The sequence below is a fragment of the Phoenix dactylifera genome, chromosome 16 (genome assembly GCF_051530095.1).
Source record: "Phoenix dactylifera cultivar Ajwa chromosome 16, Ajwa_hap1_PhDact_Kaust_v1.1, whole genome shotgun sequence".
NCBI lineage: Eukaryota > Viridiplantae > Streptophyta > Magnoliopsida > Arecales > Arecaceae > Phoenix > Phoenix dactylifera.
Window position 1 is genome coordinate 2633969 of NC_143205.1, and position 27340 is coordinate 2661308.

General features: G+C 37.7%; 1 long non-coding RNA gene across 1 annotated transcript; it reads right to left on the reverse strand.

Moving 5' to 3' along the window:
- On the reverse strand, positions 1-27264 carry LOC148699702 (uncharacterized). Its single transcript, XR_015973984.2, has 2 exons — positions 27031-27264; positions 1-1068 (listed from the first exon to the last, which is right to left on the reverse strand). It is a non-coding gene; the product is annotated as an uncharacterized LOC148699702 (long non-coding RNA).
- Between the last annotated feature and the right edge of the window lie 76 nt (positions 27265-27340).

Here is a 27340-nt window from a genome sequence, read left to right on the forward strand (position 1 = left end):
TTTATTTTTATTTTTGAAATATTGGAGTATTTTTATTTGTTGTTATAAGAATGGCTTGGTTTTGAAATTGATGGATATTTTTGTCACTGGCCTACAAATATACTCCAGGCAATGAAAGTGCAATGCATATAGCTTAATAGTAAGTAGATGTGAGCTTGTACAAAAAAATATATGCATTGCATGTCAAAGTATGTACATTTAATACAAAATCTAAGTGCATTCAACTTCACATTAACATGCAATAGGAGCATATCAAATAGTTCCAGGAGCAAAAGGATCTAAATTTTTTATAATTTGTTCACTTATTTGATTATTTAAATTTATAAAAAACATAGAATGAATCATTTCTACAAAATATCCAAAAACAAACGAACAAATAAATAAAATAAGTATACAAAACTTCTGGCTTGAATCTGAAAAAAGAGATCTGTAGTGGGTGAAAAATGCAGAATTTCATCAAATTTATGATAACTACATACCGCTCGCCCCTATATCCTCAAGTAAATCTCAACAAATCAGAAAATAGAAATTGATGTATCCAAAAAATTCGTGTAGAATCCAGAGAATGATTTATTTAAAATAGTTTGGAAAATAATTTGAAATTCGAACAAAAAGCAGCAAAACTTGGATTGGAGGCATCTTTGTCGTAGCCCTAAGAGTGTTATTGCCTCTCCAGTGCAAATAGATGGCCCTAATACTTCCAAGATACAACCGATCCTAGGCTCAACATGGCTCCTCTCTAACTTAGCATAAGCACGCGGAAGAATTGACTTGATCAACTCCTTCGTTTGCTCCAAGATAGTTCTTTGGAAACTATATGAAATATAGGGAGAAATAATAACAAAGTTGATGGAGATTGTATGTAACTTAGAACTTAATATGTGTAGAAAACAGCTACCATAAGGAGAAAAGGCTCCAAGCTATGATCTAAGTGGATAGCCTAACTAGACTATGACCCTTATATAGAGGCCAATCTAGTAGTAGTACCATTGAGGCTGCAACAAGCGCCTTGGGGGTTACTAGATGCTGTGAGTTAATAAAGCCACCTTAACAACTGCCCAGCAACTCCTGCAATTAAGCCTATTAGAAAATTAAAATAAATTCTAACAAAATCAAAACAAATAAAAGGGTTGGCTTTCACATGGGCGACTGACCCAAATGCCCCATGCATCCAATATATTAAAGTCCACTAGTTAGGAAGTGTTAAATATAATTCAACTCGCATTAATTTTTTAATGTTGGACTAATGACTTTGGCATATGAAACCAATAGCATTTTGTTCACTCCTAACCACTAGCATCTTGTACTTTTGTCATCTATTTTCACAACCATTATTCCCACCGCTTTACCCACATTGTAACTAATTACAATCACCCGTTATTTATCGACACTACCCACTTTAAACTACCATGGATTATCCTAAAATGCTTGAAATGAGATTTGAGGCCCTACAACATTGCAGGCCTTACCATTTTTCTATAAATTTTTTTGTTAAATCTTTAACGTATGCACCTATCACATAGTATTCCAGATGCACACGTCTCTACTTTATCCAACCAACTCTAATTTTGTAACATATATTTTCATCTATCTTCCTATTATTTTGTATAATAGATCTTAAATAATGAAATTAGCAACTTTGTGGTATCACTTGTCCATCAATCATAATTGATATTATGTTATCATGCTTATTCTTATTAAATTTGCATTCCATATATTTTATCTTTACTGTACCAATTTTTATACCTTTATCGTCTATAGCTTTTCTACATAATTTTAATTATTATTTAACCTAGTTTTCTTTTCATTTATCAATCCTGTATCATCTAAAATAACATACGTCATGGTATATGTTCCTAAATATTAGATTCGAGTTGTCCATTATTAATACAAAAAGATGCAGGCTTATTGTTGATCCTTGATGTAAGCTATTATGACTGGAAAAATATTTTCTGCACCATAGAAACTCCTAATACTTGTAAGAATCCAGTATATGTCCTTAATTCTTCAATATACCATTTATGATTTTGGCCCTTTTGATGAATTCCCTGAATATTAACTCAAATCTTGAACTTGAAAATAAATAAAATGAACACAAGCTAAGGTCATCTCATCCATGTTCAACTAAATATAATATATGATGTATACTACTATTAAATATCTGAAGGCTTGTTTGGTATCGTTGTTGCTTGTGTTCATATTCTCTACAAATTAATGAAATACCAAAGAAGATTACATCTAAAGCTAGCATTCACATAAAATTTCTGCTATTACTAATTTTTAATTAAAAGATAAAAAGATTTCGTGAAACAAGTTTTTAAGTCTATTCTTTTTTTCTTGGGCTTCTAAAAAGGAAACAAATGCTATATCAAATGGGCCTTAAATAAAAAATATTTTATTTTAATCATGAAATATTAACAAATATATAAGCAAGCATATAATCAACAATTAGATTTTAGTCAAGTGGTTTTAATTTTTACATACCAGTTGCCAGTGGAGCCATTAGATTGGAATTTAAAGGTTCAAATCAGTTAGGATTAGTAAAAACCACCAAGCCAGACCAATCCCTTTCTCCCAGTTAACCAAAGATAATGTGTTGTCCGATTCCTGTTTACCTAAAAATACGCTACATAGATCATTGTTAGAACCGACAAACAAAGTTTAATTTAATTTTACTCTTACTTTTTCTACTCGAAGAATAGTGGTTGTAAGAGGTCGATCCACAGGGAGGCGATTGGAGTTGCATAAAAAATTAAAACATTCACTCGGATTCAAAATCGATTTTTAAATAACAAAAAAAAAAAAACATTACTTCGGAGATGTGGAATGATTCTCTAGTCTACCAGAGAATGTTTTCTATTTGAGATTAACTAAAAGACAAGTATAGATTCGAAAAGCATTTATATATTTAATGAAATATTTAACTATTCGGAGGAAAACTTGGACATGGATGAAAACAGTGCTTAAGAAAACTGAAACTTAGAACATAGATTGCATAAAAAAAAATTTATGGATTGCATAAAAAGCAGGAATTAAACTGAACCTAGAACAAGGATTGCATGAAAGAGAATTGATGGATTTCATAAAAAGAAAACTTATTACACATAAAAGTGGAGATTAGAGGCCTAATACTCCTTCTATTTTGCAAATTAAAAAAAAAAAAAACAAATCACTTCTCTTCTCCCTCTCTCTCCCACGGTGGAACATTAAATACTATATTTTTTTTCTTTCCTCTTTCCAAGAGAAACAAAGCTCTCCCCTGTTCCTTCCCCTGTTCTTTGGCCCAACCGAGCTCTCCACCCTCCTCTTCCTTGGTCTTTGGCCCACCACCAAGCCGAGAGCTCCCTTCTCCCTCTCGTTCTCCCCTTCTTATAGATCGTCGAGCATGGAGAGGAGGAGAAACGGGCGCGGGATCTCGGGAGGTGGATCCGGATGAAGAGCGTCGCGGGTGCTTGGATGCGGAGGAGGCTGGACCGGCCAGTGTGATCCGTGGATGATGAATAATAAGGCGTGTAGGAGATTGCTCGCAGACCGTTGCTCTCCCCTGTTTTCGCACGGGATGGACGCGGTGCAGATTTGAAATGGGCGGCCAGAATCGGTGCTGGGAGGAGCGGATCCGTGGATGGCGCCGTGGGACTGCTGGGAGGAGCCGATCACGGCTTGGATTCGAGTGATGGCCGCTGAGATTTCGGGAGGTTGACGTGCGGATGGAAGAAGATGAGATGGGAGGCTTGATGCTGGGATGTTCACCGCGTGAAGAACGTGGGCTGCTGGGCGCGAAGCTAGGATTCGGATCGCGGAAGGAAGGAGATGCGGTGCGGGATCGCCGAGATCACGGAAGATGCTTGGGGGAGAATCACAGGCGGCTGAAGCGGGTGTGAATCTGGAAGCTCCAACGGTTGGCTGGATAGGGGCGGAAGAAGCTGGGAGGAGGATTGGGACGCCGACGTTGCTGGCACGGTGGCTGGCACGGAAGTTGGATGCGAGGCGCTAGGATCACGGGCGGAAGAAGCTCTGTGGATGCGCTGTGATGTGCGGAAGAGCTGGGATGCTGGGAGGAGCCGATCATGGCCACGATGGAGGCTGGGATCACGGGCGGAAGAATGCCGACGGACTCTTGGGCTGTCACAAGATCCCTGGGAATTGGCTGCTGGCTGGCACGCTGGGGATGGGGGGAACGTGCCATGCATGGCACGATGGCACGGGCTGAAATGGACGAAACATAGTTGGGCTCGGGCTGCCATGCTGACGACGTGGTTAGGACGCTTCTGGACCGGCATGCTGAGACGTGCTGTGCACGGTGGCTGGCGACGTTTTGGTGCAGCAAGGGCGAGCTCGGCGGACGTCGGGGAGGTGCTAGCAGCAAGTTCCAGGCATGCATAGGCGGGGACGTGCCACGACTGAGATGCGGACGTGCCGGAATGGTATCTTCCATGCATGGCAGCATGAAGAGCTCGGGACGTTGGGGACGACACGAGTGAAGGTGCTCGGGATGAGCTAGGATGTGGGCTTTCCATGCATGCATGGGTGCGATGGCTTGATTAGGTGATACGATGGGGGCTGATTGTTTGAAGTGCGGGGAACGAGCTGATTGGGCTACTTGCACAAATAAAACATTAATTAGTTAATTTTATTATTAATGATTAGCTAAAATACTAATTAAGATGGTCTGATGGTTGCACTTTTGTGCTCTCATCATAATGTACTCTCTCTCTCATACTCCTCTACTAAAATGCAAACATCCCCAAACCACCAAACCCCGTAACCCCAATTTTCTCAATGTTAGCTATCTAAGCTTCTGTACATCCTTCCATCCCACTTTTCTTTCATTGATGATGCCACTAATAATAAGCTCCATGTTGATGACGACTAAGATGGTGGTGATCTACTACCAAGGATGGTTGCAAATCTAGGAAGATCCTAAAGGGCATTCAGGCTTCACGTCATAAATCTTAAAAAAAATTGTCTGATTAAAAAGAAATTATTTCAATCGGATGTCGTATAATCAAGCTATGGCCTTCGGAAGTTTGGACTGCGACTTGGCTTCCTAATGTGGCTGATCTTGCTTCTGAACCCTATCTCGCCCTACTTGTAGTGGCCAAAGTGGTCCACATTGATTCTGGGGATCCTTTTGAATCAAAGATCCCCCTGTTTAAGGGATTTAGCTCTCGCTAAATCAAAACTAGAGGTAGAAAAATATTTGTTTCTCCGTCTCACGATTGAACCACTTGCTTTGCTCGGAGATGATTTTTGGCCTGACTCTTCTTCGCACTTAAGTCTCAGTAAACTACTTGCTCTGTTCTTGTATCTGGATTTTTTGGTAGGAATGCTCCTTGTCATCCTTTCTCATCAACAATGACTACGACGACTCCTTAATCTCGACCTCGGTATATCGATCAATGGAACCAAGAAACAAAAGCTTGGCCTCTCATGGGTAGCATTAGGTTCTCACACCATCATCACAAACTTGTTGCAGGCATAAACAAGTCGCTTCGCTTGGGCAGCAGCTGCAAGTTCAATGTTACCTTGTGTTCTAGAGGCATTGATAATGAACTCCTTCCCATCCTTTACGAGATAATACTTTATCTGATGCTTGTAAAAGATTGCATCTCAATGCCAAAAGTATGGGTCCCAAATATAATCTGGCAAATATCCAAAGAATTCACAAGTTACCTCATCAATATATCACTCAGTTATGGCGAACTTAAAGGTACACTGCTTGGAGATCTTCAACTTGACATCCTTCTAAATCCAACCAAGAGGGTAAGAATGTGGATGATTTTAGAAAAACAAAAAGATTATTTCGATCGGACGTAATATGATGAAGTTATGGCCTTCGAAAGTTTGGCCTGCGACTCGACATTCCGATTTTGTTGATCTCGTTTCTGAACCCTGTCCAGCCATACTTATAATGGCCAAAGTGGTCCACAACGAGTTTAAGAGATTTAGCTCCCTCTGTTTAAAAGATTTAGCTCCCGCTAAATCAAAACCAAAGGTAGAAAAATACTTGCTTCTTTGTCTCATGATTGAACCACCTAGCTTTGCTTGGAGATGGTTTTTAGCTTCGCTCTTCTTTGCTCTCAGGTTTGAGTAAATTACTTGCTCTACTCTCGTATCTGGACTTCTTAGTAGGAACGCTCCTTGTCGTCCTTCCTTGTCAATGATGACTACAGTGACTCCTTGTCAATCTTGACCTCAGTATATCGATTAGTGAAACCAAGAAACAATAGCTTGGCCTCTAACAGGTGTATCGGGTCCTCATACCGTATCACAAACTTGTTACAAGCATTAACATGTTGCTTTGCTTAGGCAGTAACTGTAAAGTCAATGTTACCTTGTATTCTGGAGGTATTGATAATGAACTCCTTTTCATCCTTTAAAGGATGATACTTCCTATGCCATTTGTAAAAGACTTCATCTTGACCCTAAAGGTATGGGCTTCTAAAGATAATCTGGCAAATATCCAAAAAAACTATTTCACAAATTATCTCATCAATATACCTCTCAATTATGGCAAACCTAAAGGTACACTACTTGGTGATCTTTAACTTGACATCCTTCTAAATCCCACCAAGATGGTAAGAATGTGGATAAGGCTTGGTCTGCAACCCCAGCTTCTGAATTAAATTTTTAGAGATGGGATTTTTTTTGCTTCTAGGACCTATAATAGCCTCAATGATGCTTTGGTTTATCTAGATCTTCAAGAAGAAGAGTTTTTCTCATGCCTCTAGATTTATCTCACTTGTTGTCTTGGATTTTCTCACCATCAAGCTCAACTTGAAGTCTGTTTGCTTAAGCTCAAGCATCTTCTCAACCTCTACAGCATTAAGAATCGCCTTTCCTTTCTTCTTAGAATAATCATCCTTTTGATTCTTCCTCTTCAGCTATAGCTCAGGGTGAAGCTTCCAACACTTTGGATAAATAAGTCAAGATCCAGAAAAGATTAGTTGGATGAAATTCAGAATGTTATTAAATATGTTGTTGAGAAAGCTAATATGGGAAGGAAAGATTTTATGAATATACCAAAAATATGTAAATTATTCTCCTCACACTCTAGAAATTGTTGAAGAACATTTGGTGTAGAAAGACTTTCTGAAAGATTATACTAAGTGAGTATTTCATAGAGAATTTATATTATCGTCTGCATGTAATTAGCCCTCTTATACAGAATACACTTCTAGTTTTGGATCCATCAACATACAAAGGAACCTTGCAAAAGAAGATGATATATGGAATTTGCTCAGAAATGCTCTTGAACTTAATATTGAAAATTTAAAAAATTTCTGTTGAGGACAAGAAGCAGCTGAAATGTTCGATGAGCATATGTTTACTGATTCTATATATGTTGAAAAACCAATATATTTATCTAATAATGAGTCAACTTGGTATTGTCACTTGATAAAATATTATGATTAGAAACTATATTCGGGTTGTAATAATTTTTCGAAGATTTTTTTCTTGTACATTTATTCTATTTAAAATATTTAAATAGATGGTCCAACAAGTTTACATTGTAGAGAATTTTGACATTGTAGAGAATGTAGAAGTTCATATCTGGTGGAAGAGTTTTGGAAAAAATTGAAAGTGTTATTTTTGACAAAAAATCCCTAGTACAAGCACATCGTTATACATTACTTCATAGTGATATAATATTTGAGCATCATATGTTAGTATGGTTTTAAAATGATTAAATTTCATGTCATATCACATATAATGTTCTTAACTAAAGATTTAATGTTTATGCAGAGAATTTTCGGTTGCTCAACGATGAGTCAACCATAACATTTATCCTAACCCAAGAATTGAGTAACGATGGTTGGTTGAGTTATTTCTTAAATGACTTTTCAAAACAAGTTAGATATATAATACATAAGGTAAACATTAATTGTTAGTGAAGATAACATCGATTAATTATCATCATTGTATCATTGTTTTTAGGTACCTATTGAGGATGATAGTGTTATTTTGATGATTAACAAGCAATTATCTAGAGTATGTTATAAGTTAAATTGATACTTCATTTATAAGACTATTACTCTCAGGATATTTGTATAAATTGATATAGATACATTTCATTGTTTATTTGAATGAATCTAACCTTGAGATGCAGCAAAGTGTGGATTGAGTCGACCCAAAGGATGATTGGGTCGACCCCGGCACATCAAGAAATCATTTGGCACACTTCTGCAAAAATGGCACAGATGAACAGTGAGTTGGGTCGACCCAAGGAAAGCATGAGTCGACCCAAACATCAAGATCCTCAAAACAAGACAGAACAATGGTTCTCTGGATTCACTGAGAGGGTCGACCCAAGAAGTAGTTGAGTCGACCCAAGCTTGAGTCGACCCAAACCCTGAGAGGGTCGACCCAAAGGCAAGACAGAAAAAAAGACAGAAAATGGTTCTCTGGAATTACTGAGAGGGTCGACCCAAGAAAAAGTTGAGTCGACCCAAGTGAACTTTGAGTCGACCCAAAGAATGGTTGGGTCGACCCAAGGGAAGGAAGGCTGAATTTCAAGTTTCTGTATTTTCTGAGAGGGTCGACCCAAGGAATATTTGAGTCGACCCAAGTGAAAGTTGGGTCGACCCAAGGACAGGTTGAGCCGACCCAAACACGGGCTGAAGCATAACGGCTAGTTCTGCAGATGTACTTTTTGTCCTTCCCAAAGTCAGTAACGGCTAGTTTTTGAATTCTAACCATTGGGGCTTGTCCAATGGATGTAGGAGACTATTTAAAGTGGCACTATTCATCAGATAGAACAACTTTTAAAAAGAAATATCAAAGAGTACACAAGAAAACAAAAGTGACCTAATCTTCTTCATCCAAGTGCTTCATTCAAGAATCAAAGAAAGGGGTTGAGCAGATTCAAAGAGTCATCAAGAGCTCCATCCTCCCTTGTAGAGTAAAGCATCCTTGACAAAGAAGAGAGAAGCAACTTCAAAGCGATAAATATTTTCTATACTCTTCTTTGTAGTTTATATTATTTCATTTGCTCATTTAGGAGTTTAAATCTTCTTTCTTTATTTGTTAAACAACTTGTAAAGGTTGGTTGGTGAGCCCGGAAAACCAACGGAGTAGGTTGATTGGTGAACCCGGAAAACCAATTGTAAAGGTTCATTGGTGAGCCCGTAAAACCAACAAAGGTTTTTGGTGAACCCGGAAAACCAAAGTGTAAAGGTTCGTTGGTGAGCCCGTAAAACCAACAAAGGTTTTTGGATTGTGAGCCCGGAAAACAATCCAACTGTAATCCGCGAGATTATAGTGAATTCCTAAGGGGTCGCTTGGGGAGTGGACGTAGGTGCTAAGGAGAGCACCGAACCACTATACTTTGTGTTGTTTGTGTTGTGATTTGCTTTAGCTTACTAACCATCCATTTGACTTGAGTAAGATAGTTTAAATTTAAAAAAAACCAATTCACCCCCCCCTCTTGGCTTGTCACCTTGGGCAACAAGTGGTATCAGAGCAAGGTGCTCTAATAGTACTCATTGATCTCACAATCAAGAGTTAAAGATCATGACAACCCAAGTGGGATGTTCTATGAGTGAGGGGCAATCCACAAATAGACCACCTCTATTTAATGGCACAAACTACACATATTGAAAAGCTAGAATGAGGATATTCATTCAAGCTTCAGACTATGAACTATGGCAAATCATCACTAGAGGACCTCACACACCCACACTTAACATAGAGGGCACTACCATACCCAAACCAGAAATGGATTGGAATGAAAGTGATAGAAGATTAGCACAGTTAAATGCAAAAGCTATAAATGTACTTTACTGCTCATTAGATATAAATGAATTTAATAGAATATCTACTTGCACTACTGCCAAAGAAATTTGGGACAGACTTGAGGTCACACATGAAGGGACCAATCAAGTTAAGGAGTCAAAGATAAACATATTAGTACACAAGTATGAATTGTTTAAAATAGAATCTACTGAGTCCATAACTGATATGTTTACTCGTTTTACTGACATTATAAATGGACTTAAGAGTTTAGGAAAGTCTTACTCTAACTCTGATTTGGTGCGAAAAATTCTCAGGTCTCTACCAAGAAATTGGGAGGCCAAGGTAACCGCTATTCAAGAAGCAAAGGACCTCAACACACTGCAGTTAGAGGAGCTTCTAGGATCACTCATGACCCATGAGTTGACAATGAGGCAAAATTCAGAAGATGAGGTCAAGAGAAGAAAGCCCATTGCCCTAAAGACTACCACCCCTAAACAACTAACTGAATCAGAAGATTCAGATGATGATGAAGAAATCGATGAAGAAGGGATGGCTGTGCTTGGGAGAAAATTCAGAAAATTTATGAGAGGTAAGAATAGGTTCCATAAAAAGAAACCCTTCCTTAAAGGTAACTCAAGCAAAGAAAAGGGTAAGGACAAAGAAAAGGAAAAAGAAACTCCCATTTGCTATGAGTGTAACAAATCCGGGCATTATAAGATAGATTGCCCAGATTTGAAGTGGATGGCAAGAAAGTTGAAAAAGAAGAATTTCATGGCTGAATGGAGTGAAAGTGAGGAATCAAGTTCGGAGGAGGAAGATCATCAAGAGACGGCCCAAATGTGTCATATGGCCAATGACGATGAGGTAGATTCTGAACTTGACTGTGATTTTACTGTTGATGAATTACATGATGCATTCTTAGAACTCATGGAAGAACATAAGAAACTAATTAATAGAAATAAAGTTCTAAAAGAAGAAAATCAATCTCTTATTAAGGACAAGTTAAAACTGTCTCATACCTGTGAAACTTTGAGTAGGAAACTTACAAATGAAACCAAGGATCTAATTGCTGAAAATATCAAGCTAAAAGAAGATGCTGAAAAATATAAATCCTTGGTAGATAAATTTACACTTAGTTCTACCAAATTAAATATGATTCTTGATAGCCAAAAAGCTGTATATGATAAGGCTGGTTTAGGATATAGAACAAATAGGAAACAAAAATTCTTAAAGAACATTGTTGTAAAAGCTAAAAGTGAAAATATTACTTGTTATTGCTGCAATAAGTTAGGACATAGAGCATATGAATGTAACTTTAGAAAGTCCAGTCAAAACAAATCAAGTTATAATCAAAAGATTAAATTCAAGAAAGTTTGGGTTCCAAAAGGAACATGGAGTACTAACCCTAAAGGACCCAACTTAGTTTGGGTACCTAAAGTTTCTTCTTGATCTTGATTGCAGGTGTGTCTTACAGCTGATAAAGTGAAAAAACGATGGTATCTAGATAGCGGCTGTTCAAGACACATGACCGGTGACGTAGATCAATTTGTCACCTTGGAATCAAAGAAAGGTGGAGTAGTAACCTATGGAGACAATGGTAAAGGGCATATCATTGGAAAGGGTAAAATTTATATTGCTCCATCTATTTTTATAGAAAATGTCTTATTAGTTAAGGGTTTGAAACATAACCTTCTTAGTATAAGTCAATTTTGTGATAAATGGTTTAAAGTTACATTTGAAGCATCTGTATGCATAATCACTAATCCTAAAGATAATAGCATTGTACTTGTAGGACAAAGGCAAAGAAATATTTACTTAGTAGATCTTCATGAGTTAGGCAGGAAAAATGGTTTATGCTTAATTACTAATGAAGAAAAGAAAAATGAAACTAGTTGGCTTTGGCATCGAAGATTAGGACATGCTAGTATGGAATTAATATCAAAACTAGTTAAGAAGGAATTAATAAAAGATGTGCCAAAATTGATCTTTGAAAAGGACAAAATATGTGGACCATGTTCATTGGGAAAACAAACTAAATCATCTTTCAAATCGAAGAATGTAGTATCAACAACTAGACTATTTGAACTCATACACATGGATTTATTTGGACCTACTAGAACTACAAGTCTAGGAGGGAAGAAATATGGACTAGTTATTGTTGATGATTTTTCAAGGTATACATGGGTTTCATTTTTGGCACATAAGAATGAAGCATTTTCAGAATTTTTGAAACTATATAATAATATCATAAATGAAAAGAAACTCACCTTAGTAGCAATTCGAAGTAATCATGGTACGGAATTTGAAAATCAACACTTTGAAGAATTTTGCACTAAAAATGGAATATCACATCAATTTTCAGCACCTAGAACGCCTCAACAAAATGGGGTTGTTGAAAGGAAAAATAGGACATTGGCAGAAATGGCACGCACAATGTTGTGTGAGTCAAATCTTCCAAAGTACTTTTGGGCTGAAGCTATAAACACTGCTTGCCATATTCTAAATCGAGTTTTAATACGACCTATAACCAAGAAAACTCCTTATGAACTCTGGAAGAATAAGAAACCAACTGCTAAATATCTTAAAGTTTTTGGATGTAGATGTTTCATCTTAAACAATGGCAAGGAGGATCTAAGTAAATTTGATGCCAAGTCAGATGAAGGTATCTTCTTAGGATACTCCACATCTAGCAGGGCATACAGAGTATTCAATAAAAGAACCTTAGTAGTGGAAGAGTCAGTCAATATTATATTTGATGAGTCTGATAGTGAGTCTGCTAGGAAAGAAAATATTGTTGATGATGATATAGGAATTATCGATTTTGAAAAGTTGAATATTGATGACGTGCCAAATCAAGATAAGGGAGATGATAGCGTGCCACCACAATCCCAAAACTTGCCAAAGGAATGGAGGTATGCATATGAACATCCTAAAGACTTAATCATTGGTGATCCATCTCAAGGGGTAAGAACTCGATCATCTCTTAGGAATTTAAATGATTATCTTGCTTTCGTTTCACAATTAGAACCTAAGACTTATGAAGAAGCTGAAAAAGATACTAACTGGATAAATGCCATGCAAGAAGAATTAAATCAATTCAAAAGAAGTAATGTATGGACATTAACTGAAAGACCAAAGCATAATTCAGTAATTGGAACAAAATGGATATTTAGAAATAAATTAGATGAAAATGGATTAGTTATAAGAAATAAGGCTAGACTTGTAGCTAAGGGATACAATCAAGAAGAAGGAATAGATTTTGATGAGACATTTGCTCCTGTAGCTAGATTAGAGGCTATTAGATTACTTCTAGCATTTGCATGTTTCATGGATTTCAAATTATATCAAATGGATGTGAAGAGTGCATTCTTAAATGGTTTTATTGAGGAGGAAGTATATGTAGAACAATCTCCAGGTTTTGAGAATCATGAATTGCCAAATCATGTCTTTAAACTACATAAGGCATTATATGGATTAAAGCAAGCACCTAGGGCTTGGTATGATCGATTAAGCAAATTTCTGCTTAATAATGACTTTAGTAGAGGAAATGTAGATAAAACTCTATTTCTCAAAAGAAAGGACAAAAATCTATTAGTGGTACAAATATATGTAGATGACATAATCTTTGGTGCCACAAATGATACTCTTTGCAAAGAATTTGCTGATTTAATGCATGGAGAATTTGAAATGAGTTTGATGGGAGAACTAAGCTTCTTTCTAGGATTACAAATCAAACAAACTAGAGAAGGCATTTTCATTCATCAAACTAAGTATACAAAGGAAATACTAAAGAAGTTTGGGAATGAAAATCATAAGGGAGTAGGCACTCCAATGAATCCTACTAGCAAGCTAGACAAGGATGAAAAAGGGAAGAGTATTGATATCAAGCTCTATAGAGGACTAATTGGATCCTTGCTCTATCTTACTGCTAGTAGACCCGACATCGTATTTAGTGTAGGAATATGTGCTAGATACCAATCGGATCCTAAGGAGTCACATTTAAGTGCTGTTAAGAGAATCCTTAGATATTTAAGAGGAACTACCAATATAGGGCTATGGTACTCAAGGGACTCCTGTCTAAATTTGCTTGCGTATTCAGATGCTGATTTTGCCGGATGCAAATTAGATAGGAAGAGCACAAGTGGCACATGTCAATTCTTAGGAAATAACTTAGTATCATGGTTTAGCAAAAAGCAGAATTCAGTGGCACTGTCCACAGCTGAAGCTGAATATATAGCTGCTGGTAGTTGTTGTGCTCAAGTATTATGGCTTAAGCAACAACTAGAGGACTATGGAGTTAAACTAGATAATATTCCTATTAAGTGTGATAATACTAGTGCCATCAATCTTACTAAAAATCCAGTTCAGCACTCTAAAGCCAAACACATAGAAATAAGGTATCATTTTATTAGGGATCATGTGCAAAATGGAAATATATGTATTGAGCATATATGCACTGAAAAACAATTAGCCGACATATTTACGAAACCATTGAGTGAAGATAGATTCTGCATGCTAAGGAGGGAATTAGGCATATGTGATCCTTTTTATTGAAGAAATATAAAAGGGAGCTAGTAGTCTCATGATACATTCTTCCAATTTCTAAAATTCCATGAAACATGAGTCAAATTTGTTATCTAGAGATTCCTTACTCATGTATCATTGTCCCATAAAGAGTTTATAAGGATTGGAAGTAAGGAAAATTCTTAGAAGCAAAAAGGAAGAGAAAAGAAAAAATTCTGCACTTGGGTCGACCCAACCCAGAATAGGGTCGACCCAACGTCGGGACCCCACGGTTAAAAGGGGACCCGAGAGCATTGTTAGGGCACTGTTTGCCCTTGTCCTCTTCTGAATACTCTAATCCCCACTCTCCAAACTCCTCCAAACTCCTCCAAACAGTAGATTACCTTGAGATCTTAGAGAAATGGGACCCAAAAGAGCCGTAGCCAAGAGATCCGGAAGAGCCACACGGATCCAACGGGAGGAAAGGCAACCTACGGAGCCATCTACCGTGTCTCCACGACGTGAGGCACGTGCGGAGGCCCCTCCTCCTCCTTCCCCCTCAGTGATACTTGCAAGATTTGCGGGGAGACCGGTTACAACGGGGAGAAGGATCCATTCCGAGTTCTTTGATCAAGAAGGGTTTCGGTTGAGGGAATGGATCCAAAGGCAAGGTTGGGAGTATCTTTGCTCCCTAGACGTGATGATCTACCCCGGATTGGTTCAGGAGTTCTATGCCTTCCTCAAAACTGGTATGGGAGGGCTTGTTTCGGAAGTTCGAGGGGTTCGAGTTCGAGTTTCCGAGGAGAGCTTGAGTGAGCTACTTCATCTACCCTGCGTAGGAGCCACTCCGGAAAAGCCTGAAAACAAAATGAGAGCTCTACAGTTGATCATGGAAAATGAGAACTTCGACTTTTCCGCGAAGGTAATAGCTAGTTCTCTTACTGCTGAAATGAGATTACTGCTCAGTATAATAAATAGAATCTTATTTCCAAAGATCGGGAGATTCGATCTCATCACAGAGCGAGATCTAGCAGTGATGGAGTGTATGATTCAGGGGATTCCCCTAAATCTTTCGGTCATGATACTGAGACAGATGAGGAAGGTGATGTGCAACTCCAGGGTATCACTACCTTATGGTATGATACTCACCTTGATTTTTCGACAGCACGGTTTAGCTCTCGAGGAGGAGGCATCCAAGAGTCTGCATCATACTGACACATACACTGCACGGACACTTATACGCATGGGATATGAGAAAGTGAACGGGCAGTGGATTCACACTGGAGCAGGCATTCAGAGTGAGGCACCAGAGGGAGATGCACCAGAGGATGAGGATGAGGAGCATATGGATCATCCTACTGCACCTTCAGAGGCTGGACCATCATCATCCGTTCCTCCGAGAGATACGGATGAGTTCTGGAGCAGGATGACTGAGCTCATGTCAGCTCAGGCGAGGACTATCACTGACGGGCTGACGAGCCGATTGGACGCCCGATTGGACGTCATGTCTGCTGAGATCAGTGATCTGAGGCAGCAGATAGGAGCACTCCGGAGAGAGAGAGAGAGACCCATGGACCATCTGTGCCCCAGGCTGCTGAGTCAGAGATTTTGGCACAGAGTCATCCAGCTCATCGTGCTCCACGCCAGACACAGTCTCACCAGGCTCGACCTCCCCTCGCCACGTACACTAGGAGGATGAGGACTAGATCCCAGCCGTTAGAGTCTCCCTAGACTGATCTTAGCATCTATGTTTAGAGCCTAGGCTAGATATCTAATTCTCATATGTATTTTGCTTTTATCATGTATCTTTAAACTTTGATTCAGGAACATTGTATCTGTTTTTGTTTTTGGCATGAATGTATGAAAATGTTCCCATTTTGATCAATGAAGTTTGAAGTTTGAAGTTTGGTATTTATTGCATCTTTCCCATGTATCTTTTTGATGATAACAAAAAGGGGGAGAAGTAAATAAAGAGTATTTATTTTAGGAGAAGTAAAGATCTTAGGGGAGAAGTAAAGATATTGTTTAGAGTAAATAAAGTAACAAAAAGGGGAGAACTAAAGATATCTTTAGAGTAAGTAAAGAAAGAATAATAAGAGCAAAAGTAAAGAAAATTAAAGAAAAGAGAAGTAAAGAAAAAGAAATAAGAAGTTATGTAAAGAAAGAGAAATAAGAACTTATGCAAGAAAAGAGAAATAATTGGGCAAACAAATTGAAAATTATATAAGAAAGCTTATACATCTAAGGGGGAGCAATTTGTAACAATGAAAATCATCAAATCAAAAATTTTTATCAAATTTCAGAATTTGGCACATATAATTTCAGAATTTGGCACGCACCTCTCGCACCCCGATACATATCCTGAAACTCATATTTTATCTCAAATTTTTGAAGTTTCATCGTTAATGAATTATAAATGAAAGGGGGAGCAATTCAAAAAGTCAAATTGGCAACATTTAAATGAAATAGGGGGAGATTTCACTCTTATATATGAAAAGCTGAAATTCAGCAAGTTAAGCCCTTTCAAAAACTGATCTTAAAGACAAGTATCAATAGGCTCATACTCTTTATTTTGTAATCATCAAAAAGGGGGAGATTGAGGATGATAGTGTTATTTTGATGATTAACAAGCAATTATCTAGAGTATGTTATAAGTTAAATTGATACTTCATTTATAAGACTATTACTCTCAGGATATTTGTATAAATTGATATAGATACATTTCATTGTTTATTTGAATGAATCTAACCTTGAGATGCAGCAAAGTGTGGATTGAGTCGACCCAAAGGATAATTGGGTCGACCCCGGCACATCAAGAAATCATTTGGCACACTTCTGCAAAAATGGCACAGATGAACAGTGAGTTGGGTCGACCCAAGGAAAGCATGAGTCGACCCAAACATCAAGATCCTCAAAACAAGACAGAACAATGGTTCTCTGGATTCACTGAGAGGGTCGACCCAAGAAGTAGTTGAGTCGACCCAAGCTTGAGTCGACCCAAACCCTGAGAGGGTCGACCCAAAGGCAAGACAGAAAAGAAGACAGAAAATGGTTCTCTGGAATTACTGAGAGGGTCGACCCAAGAAAAAGTTGAGTCGACCCAAGTGAACTTTGAGTCGACCCAAAGAATGGTTGGGTCGACCCAAGGGAAAGAAGGCTGAATTTCAAGTTTCTGTATTTTCTGAGAGGGTCGACCCAAGGAATATTTGAGTCGACCCAAGTGAAAGTTGGGTCGACCCAAGGACAGGTTGAGCCGACCCAAACACGGGCTGAAGCATAACGGCTAGTTCTGCAGATGTACTTTTTGTCCTTCCCAAAGTCAGTAACGGCTAGTTTTTGAATTCTAACCATTGGGGCTTGTCCAATGGATGTAGGAGACTATTTAAAGTGGCACTATTCATCAGATAGAACAACTTTTAAAAAGGAATATCAAAGAGTACACAAGAAAACAAAAGTGCCCTAATCTTCTTCATCCAAGTGCTTCATTCAAGAATCAAAGAAAGGGGTTGAGCAGATTCAAAGAGTCATCAAGAGCTCCATCCTCCCTTGTAGAGTGAAGCATCCTTGACAAAGAAGAGAGAAGCCACTTCAAAGCGATAAATATTTTCTATACTCTTCTTTGTAGTTTATATTGTTTCATTTGCTCATTTAGGAGTTTAAATCTTCTTTCTTTATTTGTTAAACAACTTGTAAAGGTTGGTTGGTGAGCCCGGAAAACCAACGGAGTAGATTGATTGGTGAACCCGAAAAACCAATTGTAAAGGTTCGTTGGTGAGCCCGTAAAACCAACAAAGGTTTTTGGTGAACCCGGAAAATCAAAGTGTAAAGGTTCGTTGGTGAGCCCGTAAAACCAACAAAGATTTTTGGATTGTGAGCCCGGAAAACAATCCAACTGTAATCCGCGAGATTATAGTGAATTCCCAAGGGGTCGCTTGGGGAGTGGACGTAGGTGCTAAGGAGAGCACCGAACCACTATACTTTGTGTTGTTTGTGTTGTGATTTGCTTTAGCTTACTAACCATCCATTTGACTTGAGTAAGATAGTTTAAATTTAAAAGAAACCAATTCACCCCCCCCCCCCCCCCTCTTGGCTTGTCACCTTGGGCAACACCTATGATAATGAAGGAAAATTGTTCAGATAAATTAATAGCCATTGCTTGAAGTCCTAACAATATTATTAACAAAGATAATGGTTTTATCATCAATAGTCTTAAAAAATTTATACTAAAGAGTATGAGAAATTTAGAAAACTCAGAATAGTGGAGTTATAGTGGAAGCAGATAGAAAAATTTATTATGGTGTGCTTGCAAATATTTATGAGTTGGAGTATTTTGAAAAGATAAAGATAGTATGATTTCGATATGATTAGGTGGATATAAACTCACCTAGAGATTTGAAGCAAGCCACAAATAGATTCACACTTATAAATTTTTCAAGATTGAGACCTATTGGTGTGTTATTGAAGGATGACCCATTCATTTTTTTATCTCAAACTCGACAAGTATTTTTTGTACAATATTCAAAAGATAAGGAATGGATTGTTGTCATCAAGACAAAACCTAGAAACTTATATAATATGGAGAAAGAGTTGGAAGTAGAGGATGATGAAACTTAATTATACTCAGTATATGCCTTACAATATTGTGCCAACTAAGAAACTAAATGCTAGTATGAGTTGGGCTAGAACAAATGTTGAAGGAGAGAATAATGCTTGATTCTTATGGGTAAGAAATATTTAAGATATATACATTGTATAAATTATTGTCTTCTTTATCATATTAATTTAATAAATATTGTTTCTTATTAGCAATTCATTTAGTATTGTATTTAATATTATATTAACTAATATTAATTTTTACTTATGAATACTAGGTAACATCATGACTTGAGGAAGACGATCTAAAGATTTGGAGTTTCATCATTCCCAAATTGAATCACCTTTTGATTATTCCCAACAGTCCCAATATCCCCATAAGCCCTAGCATCCGTATGTATACTAGCAACCCAAGGTGGTCGTTCGACATGCTAATCTCAGCAGCCTTGGGCAAGTTCTTCCTCATCCATCCAGCATCCCCGATTTTAGTACGAGCCTCCTGCTGATTACCTGGGCAAGAAAATTATTATAGATGACTTGCAGACCTACAATAATTTAATTGAAATATTATATTTTCATTACTATTGTTGCTGGAAATTGGACCCGGGGGTGACCACTGGCTGAGAAGGGGGAGCTCCGGTGCGGGCGGTACGTCGGCGAGCTGTGTCCTCCGGGGGACCTGCAAAAAGCCGGTGGTCGGGGTTTCCGGCGCCGACCCTCCGATACTTAAGTCAGAGGGGGACTTTAGTAGAGAAAAAGAGAGAGAGAGTCTATGTGCCGAAGTCTAAAAATCAGAATCTCCTTCAAGGGGAAGAAGTTTCCCTATTATAGGGGGGATACAGGGTTACCTGTGATACGACTGGGCGAATTAATGAGCTACTGTCATGATTGGACGTGATTGTGTGAATTAATGAGTTGCCGTGGGTTACTAGACGGAGCTGAGTGAGTCAACTAGTTGTCGTAGATGGCCTGAGATTTTGAGTAAGCTGGAGATTTATGGAGATCGTGCGCATTTAATTGTTGACAGTCGTTCAGACGGAGATTGCGGGATTAGATCTTGGGAGAATGGGAGAGGAGCTTGATCCTCGGCAGAGTGGAGAGGTCCGCTCCATTCTTTGACTGGACCTTCTTCGGACTTAAGGCCGATCAAGGCTGCACGGCTGTGAGCTCCGAGGTCGAGTGCGCTGGGGTCGAGCGCCTCTGAGGTCGGGCGCACTGGGGTCGGGCGCCTTGAGAGTTGTTGCCGTGGCGTCCTTTACTACGTGCCGGCGATGCATCCATGTGCTTCGGGGCAATCCATTTTTCCTCCAACAACTATCATGATTTAATTATTTTCATTTCAAATTTAATGCATATCTAATAATTTTGAATATGTTTTATCTTTGTATATGTTTTTTGTAGATGGACAAGGAAGAGTTAGGATGAAATGGAGACCCACATAAGCAAGTGATGTATGGCAGCTTGGTGAGGGTGAGAGGATCGTCATCCGTTGCAACCAGATGGGGTAGCCCATCAAGAGGTCTGAAAGCATATTAGGCAAATTTTCTAGGATTGATTACGAGAAAGGGTTAGCTATGTTAGTTTTAACTATGCTAAGTGGAATGATAATTGTTATAAGGTTTAGTTCTACAAGTTATATAAGTAAAGAATTGAATTTGACATTGTATGTTAATTTGTTAACTAGCATATGTATCTAATTGATTTAACATATGTATCATTCTTTACTTTGTTATAAAGCAAGTTTGTGCTCCCTCGAAAGAGCCATGACTAGGTGTTGAAGTCCCTCAACCGTAAATGAAAAGAATTTAAGGAAAAGTTGAAAAGGGACTACAAGAGAGAAGGTATTGTTGGAAATTGTATCCTAAAAGTCAATCGTCAACCTATTGATGATTGAGATGTATATGAATTAATAAATAATAAAAGTTATTTAGCATTTTTCATCGCATATTTTGTACATCTTCATGAACTCATGTAATGTACTAATATGATGAAGTTCTTAGGACTCTTATAAATGATAAAGGAGGAATTATTTATAAGTCCTTAAACCTATTCACGACCAAACGATATGCTATTACTAGGACAATGGTATTATCAATTATAGGTAGTTGTGTGCCATATTTGTTGGTTGTTCTCTTAACCAAGGAGTGTAGAGACACTAGTATGCCACACAGATGAAGTATAGGAGTACATTTCACTGAACATGATCTGATCCGGAACACTGCTGTCAGAAGATGTTCCGAGTGGATATGGGTATAAGTGTCCCTCCGACCTGAGATCACCATGGTGACTAGCAAGCAACTCACTGTACTTTGGTACCGGACTATCTGAATTTCTAATTTAGTGACGAAAGTGTTCTGGGTATAATCAAGTACTTGTGAAGTCGGTGTGTGAGTCCGGTGTGTGACACTAGTATGCCACACAGATGAAGTGTAGGAGTACATTTTACTGAACATGATCTGATCTAGAACACTGCTGTCAGAAGATGTTCCGAGTGGATATGGGTATAAGTGTCCCTCCGACCTGAGATCGCCATGGTGACTAGCAAGCAACTCACTGTACTTTGGTACCGGACTATCTGAATTTCTAATTTAGTGACGAAAGTGTTCTGGGTATAATCAAGTACTTGCGAAGTCGGTGTGTGAGTCAAGAAGGGATTGACCCCCTGGTGATAGGAGATAATGCTCTTGTGTTCAATTTAACAGAACTTTGGCCAGGGTAATCTTTGTAAGAAGTCATAGGATTTGTAAAGTTGAAACCCATTTTGGATGAACTGATTAAAGAGTTGATAGTGAACTCTGAAGTCATTCTATGCATTCGGAGTCATAGGGATGAATTATACAGTAACCATAGTCCAAGGGTTCTTAAATGTTGCTTTGCAATCATTCAGCCTATCCGGACGTCGGGTACCATTGCTAGATAGTCATTTCGATTAGTACAAAAAGTTGTTCTTGTGCTACCGGCTTAGGTTCGAACCTATGGGGTTACACGCATAGAAGTTTCTAGGTTGATCAAATAGCTGAAAGACGATTAAGAATTGTCTAGGGGTACATTGGTCAATTCGATTGACAAATTACCCAAATCAAAGGTTGCAGTAAAATAATTATTGAATTATTGAAGGATTAATTAGCAATTAGATTACTAATGAACTCAATTTGATTGAATGATTGGGCTTAGGTTGAGCCAGATTGAATAAAATTCAATTTGGGCTACATCAGGGTTTGACCTAATTGGATTGGGTTCGACCCAAATAGATTGTACTTGACCCAATTAATAAGAATTGACCCAATTGAATTAGGCTTGACACAAGTCAATTAGAAGTCCTTATTTGATAAGTATTATGAGTCCAAAAATTCAGAATTAAATAAGAAGAAGAATCCCAAAAATTTCAAGAGCCTAGCTTTATTTCTTGGAGAAGATAGATACATCATCTTATCTCCTAGATTCATGGCGCCTCCCTCTTTATTTTTAGCCAAGAGTTGGCGTGGGAAATCAGAGGAGGCGTCCCCATATTTTCCTGGAAAAGATGGCGCATAAACTTCCCAAAACAAATGGATAAAGATCCCTAAAATGTAGGAGATCATGGCGCATGAATGAAAAGGAGTGCGGCACTAGGATTGGTGGCGCATTAATTTCTAAAATGTAGGGATTCATGGCGCACAATTAAGAGGGATAAATCTCCTCTTAGCTACCGTATTCACCAAAATTTTTGGGAATTTAATCAGCCAAATAAGTTGGCAAATAGAGGGGTGTGGCGTGAGGGTCAAACTAGGCAAGGAGTTGGACTCCTTGGCCTATAAAAGGACCTCCACGCCTAGGGCTTCATGAGTTCTGAAAAATTCTGAAACCAGCCACCATCTATTTTCCTTCTTCGCCTCCTCCATCATCTTCTTCTTCAGCAAGCAATCAAAGGGTTGATTGCCACGAGGAAGAAAAATTTAGCCATTGCAGCACCTCTGCGCGAGCTAGCACTCCCGCAGTCATCGATCTTCCTGAAGCTTTGCGTGGACGATCCATAGAAGCCGGACGCATGTACGGCTACAAAGCGTGATCAAGGAGTCATCAAAGACCTCCAGCAAATCAGGTATGAGATTTGATCTCATTAGAAATTAAAATTAGATTTTAACATGGTTGCTGAAATTTTAGGGTTGCTGAAATTTTATGATTATATGTTAGACATACAATCATAGTTCCATGTTTTACCTAAACATTTAAATCCTAGTTTTTATTTTTATGGTAGAGATTAGATCTCAAGCATGCATGAAAATTAAAGAATTTAAATTTTAATTGCTTCCGCTGATTTTTTAGAAAATTTTTAAAATCATGCATGCTACCCTACAAGAGTTCCGTTCAGGTATGACAAAAGAGAAGGTTGCTCATAATTGTTCTTTTGATGTATACTCTCATCAGTGGAGGAAACTTGTTCACTAGTAATTTTTTGAGAAAGGATAGGCTATGTATACTCTTTTAATACCTTATATTTTATTCATTATTAATATAGATTGCATATTTATATAAGATAGATTACATTGTTTATTTATTTAGCAAACATATTTTGATATTAGTAGAGCTGCACGAGCATCTCATTTGATTCCTCACCCATTAGGCTCTAAGAGTTATGCGAGGTGTAGAGATGAATTCATATATTGCTCTGAAATTCTTTGGCATATTACAAACTCCTTGTTAGACTTATTTGTTTTATATTGAAACATTTATACTTAATGAATATATGTATTATATATCGTGTACCATATATCATGATACTTATGAGTCTTATTGAAACTCTTAGACATTTTTACTTCAAACTGAAACTTTAGTTTCCATATTGAACCATGTATCATGTATTATATAATGAGCATCATGAACCATGTATCTTGTGTTATATATCATATCTCATGGACCATATCATATAACATATACTTTTTTTGTAGATGGAAGAGTAGTGATGTGGAGTTCTATAGGATAATTCACATCCATCGAGATGGTAGCTTTGTCCACAAGAAGTCGAGAGATATATAATATTTATTGATAATCGATTTGTGCAATGGTTTGTAGTTTCGTTTTTTCAAACATTAATATGACTTTTTTCTTAAATATAAGATAGGGTTGCATCCCTTATTGCAGAGCATATCAACGAGTCATTATCATCTACAGATATCAGTTATGTCGAAGCCCATGTGTTTACCGAATTAATAGGACTGAAACGTTTTGATCGAGTGAGAAGTTATCAGGTTGGAGTCACCCTATTCAGTTGACTACAGTGAGCAAATATACCTAGAATGCTAGACAGAATAGCATCCTTGTAGACATTCATAGGCTGGAGGTAGAGATGGAGGATGAGGTACAACCGTTAGATAGAGATATAATTCTTGAGGGCTCAGCTTGACCATATTACATCCTTGTTGTAGAGATTTGTCCCGCCTTAGGTAAATATTACATCTATTTGTATATTTACATAATTATCATGTATAATTTTGTATGAGCTTAATGATTTATCATATATTGTGATTTTTATATTTTTAACTTCTAAAGTTTCTGTCTTTTTCTTATAGGTTTCTGATACTTCTAGCAGTTGTAGAGATGATGATGATGTTGCCATAGCCCACTGATAGCCCTTAGACTTTTTTTTTTGGGTTTTATATGTTATGTTTTCAATATTTTTCAAGTTTTTTGAGTTGTAATGGACATTCAATCACGTTTGATAAAATAAAAATTTGCTATTTTTATATATGATACATATGTTTGGTTCTATATATATATATATATATATATATATATATATATATATATATATATATATATATATATATGTGGAGGTTTTGTTAATTTTTTTAACAAAAAATTATTCAAGTTGGCAATGCTTTAAAGCATCACAATATTTTAATGATAACAATGCTTTAAAGCATCATCAAAAGATCAATTAAAAATGCTAATAAGCATCTTTAATTAGCGAGGTACATAAACATCATCAATCTGTGACGCTAGAAAGCATCGTTAAATTTCGATGCAAACAAAAAAACATCATCGGTAGTGATACTTCAAAGCGTCTTCGGAAGCCATGTCCAAGCACTTCACCTAGCAATGCTTTTTAAAAGCATCGTCCGTCAGCCACGCTTAAAAGCATCGTTCTCTTAAAAAACGACGCAAACCAAAAGTGTCGTGAAATTGTTTTTCTATGGTTGCATTGCCAATGCTTCTCGACACTTTCTAAAGTGTTGGGGGGTCATCCTGCAATGCTTTTAAGCATCGGCAAGTGACTTAAAAGTGCTCGCAATGCCAAGGGTTCCTCTAGTGCCACAAGTGTGCAAGCCATCTCATCACGATATCAATAAGCAAACAATGAAATTAAATAATCAATTAAATAAATTCAAAATTTAAATAACTAAAGTTCAAACTTAATATATCAAAATATTCCAACCAATAGTCTTACATAAAATTTAATTAAGATCCTAATCTAATTAAGTGACTAAAATTCTGCTTCTAATCACTCTCCTATAAGATATCTCCGAGTTAGTTTTCAAGATCTGTAAAAATAGTAAAATATAAAGTAATAAGCTGACAGCCTAAAAAACGATGAATATTTTAAACTAAATAAATTAAAAAATAAAATAAATAATAATAATATACTGAGAATAAGCATATGACAGTGCATCAATTCAAAAATCAAATTTAGATAAGCAACAATATAAAACATCATCCATGCGAATCAAATCCTATTATATATTCAATCTTTTTCAAACTCGTCAGCCATGAACTATGACCATACTTATACATTGTAGTTGGGCTAAAAAGTGAGCTCAATAGTAATCAAGATGCCAACATATAAAACCCATCGGAAGGGTTTTGACGTGCCAACATAAAACCCCTACTGGCAGGGTGGCAATGTGTAAATCCAACTGGCAGAGTTTCGATGCTCCAACATATAACTCCTACTAACATGGTATCAATATACTAGTGCATAACGCCTATGAGTAGGGTATTGATGTACTAGTGCATAACCCCCACTTGTAAGATATCGATATATAGTTAAACTGCAAATCCATCTCAAACTAAATTTTTTTTATAAAATCAATTTCATATTCCAAATCGAAAAGTTCGCAAAACCATCAATCAATCATAATCCATAATAAAATCAAAACCCTTGATCATGCATCAAATAATATTCTATAATAAGATATATTCAATAAATAAATACCATGCTTCAAGTTCATAAATTACAAATAATACGGCTCAAAATGCAATGATATAAATATTATATAATTTGCCGATAAATCTAAAAAAAAATTACATTACTTTTCGTGCAAATGAAATCAACCAACAATTCCAATTAACTCCAAAAGTATTCTTCGGAGCCTAATATTCAAAAAAACATATTTCTATCTAAAATTAGCTATAATTAATTTAAAAATAAAAATTTGAAATTCCTAGTAATGACCAACATCACAGTTGACACAATTTGGATAATTTAGATGGTCAAACCATAGAACAAGAATCAGTACATATAGCACTACCCTACAGGGGGCGATTGACGGTAAAATCTAAGGTGCCTGACCTAGGATGGGGAATGGCACGCTATCCGATGACTATGGGTCTGAACCTCCTTCTCAAGGGCTGAACAAAATTATTAAGAAAAAGACCCTTCTCTAGGATCTAGCAAATCCTCATAGAGAGAGAAAAAGGAGAAGGAGGGGGGAGGGGGGAGGAGAAAAGAGAGAATGGGACTCTCTCTTTCTCTACTTTTTTTTCCTTTTTTCTTCCCCTTTTTTTTCTTTCCTTGGCTTCTTGGCAAAATAGAGGAGCTCACGCTCACCCTTTTCTAAAGCAGGGGAAGCATCACGGCTCGGCGGTGGCTATGGTTGGGGATGGTGTTGGCCACCTCCGTGCAGTCGGAGGTCCCGCAATCGACGGTCGGCGATGACGACCGGCCGACAAAAAAAAAACATGACTTCGGCTCCTTAAGCCTTGAGATTCATGGTATCTGATGACTGGGGCTCCAGCCATGGCTGCAAGCCATTCCGAGGGACCAGATGGAGACCTTAGTGACGAGCTCCGACAATGAAGATGGGCAAAAAGAAAGAATATGGCCCAAAAAATCCAAAAATAGGGGTCGGATTTTTCAAAAAAAAACGGCAATAACTAGAACGAAATCCATGATCTCAAGGTAGGAGAAGTGAGATTAAATAGAGGACTAATCGGTCTTACCTTGGTTCCGGCGATCTCAAGCCACAGCGGTGGCGAACGGCATTCGGGCGAAGACAAGGGAAATGCTGGCAAGTCTTCAACTCAAGACTTTGATCTTTGATAGGGAGGTTGGGGGAAGCTTCATCCCTTTAAATAGAGTCGGGGAAAAGTGCCGAAGTCCCTCTCGGCGCTAGACTTCACCGGAAAAATAGGGAAGAAGATGACTCCCAATGGGAGTCCCTTTCCTCCCTTCCTCCTAGCTAGGGGTGGCAATCGGGTCGGGTCAAGCATAAACAGGTCGGGTCAAATACAGGTCGGGTCAGAAAACTAT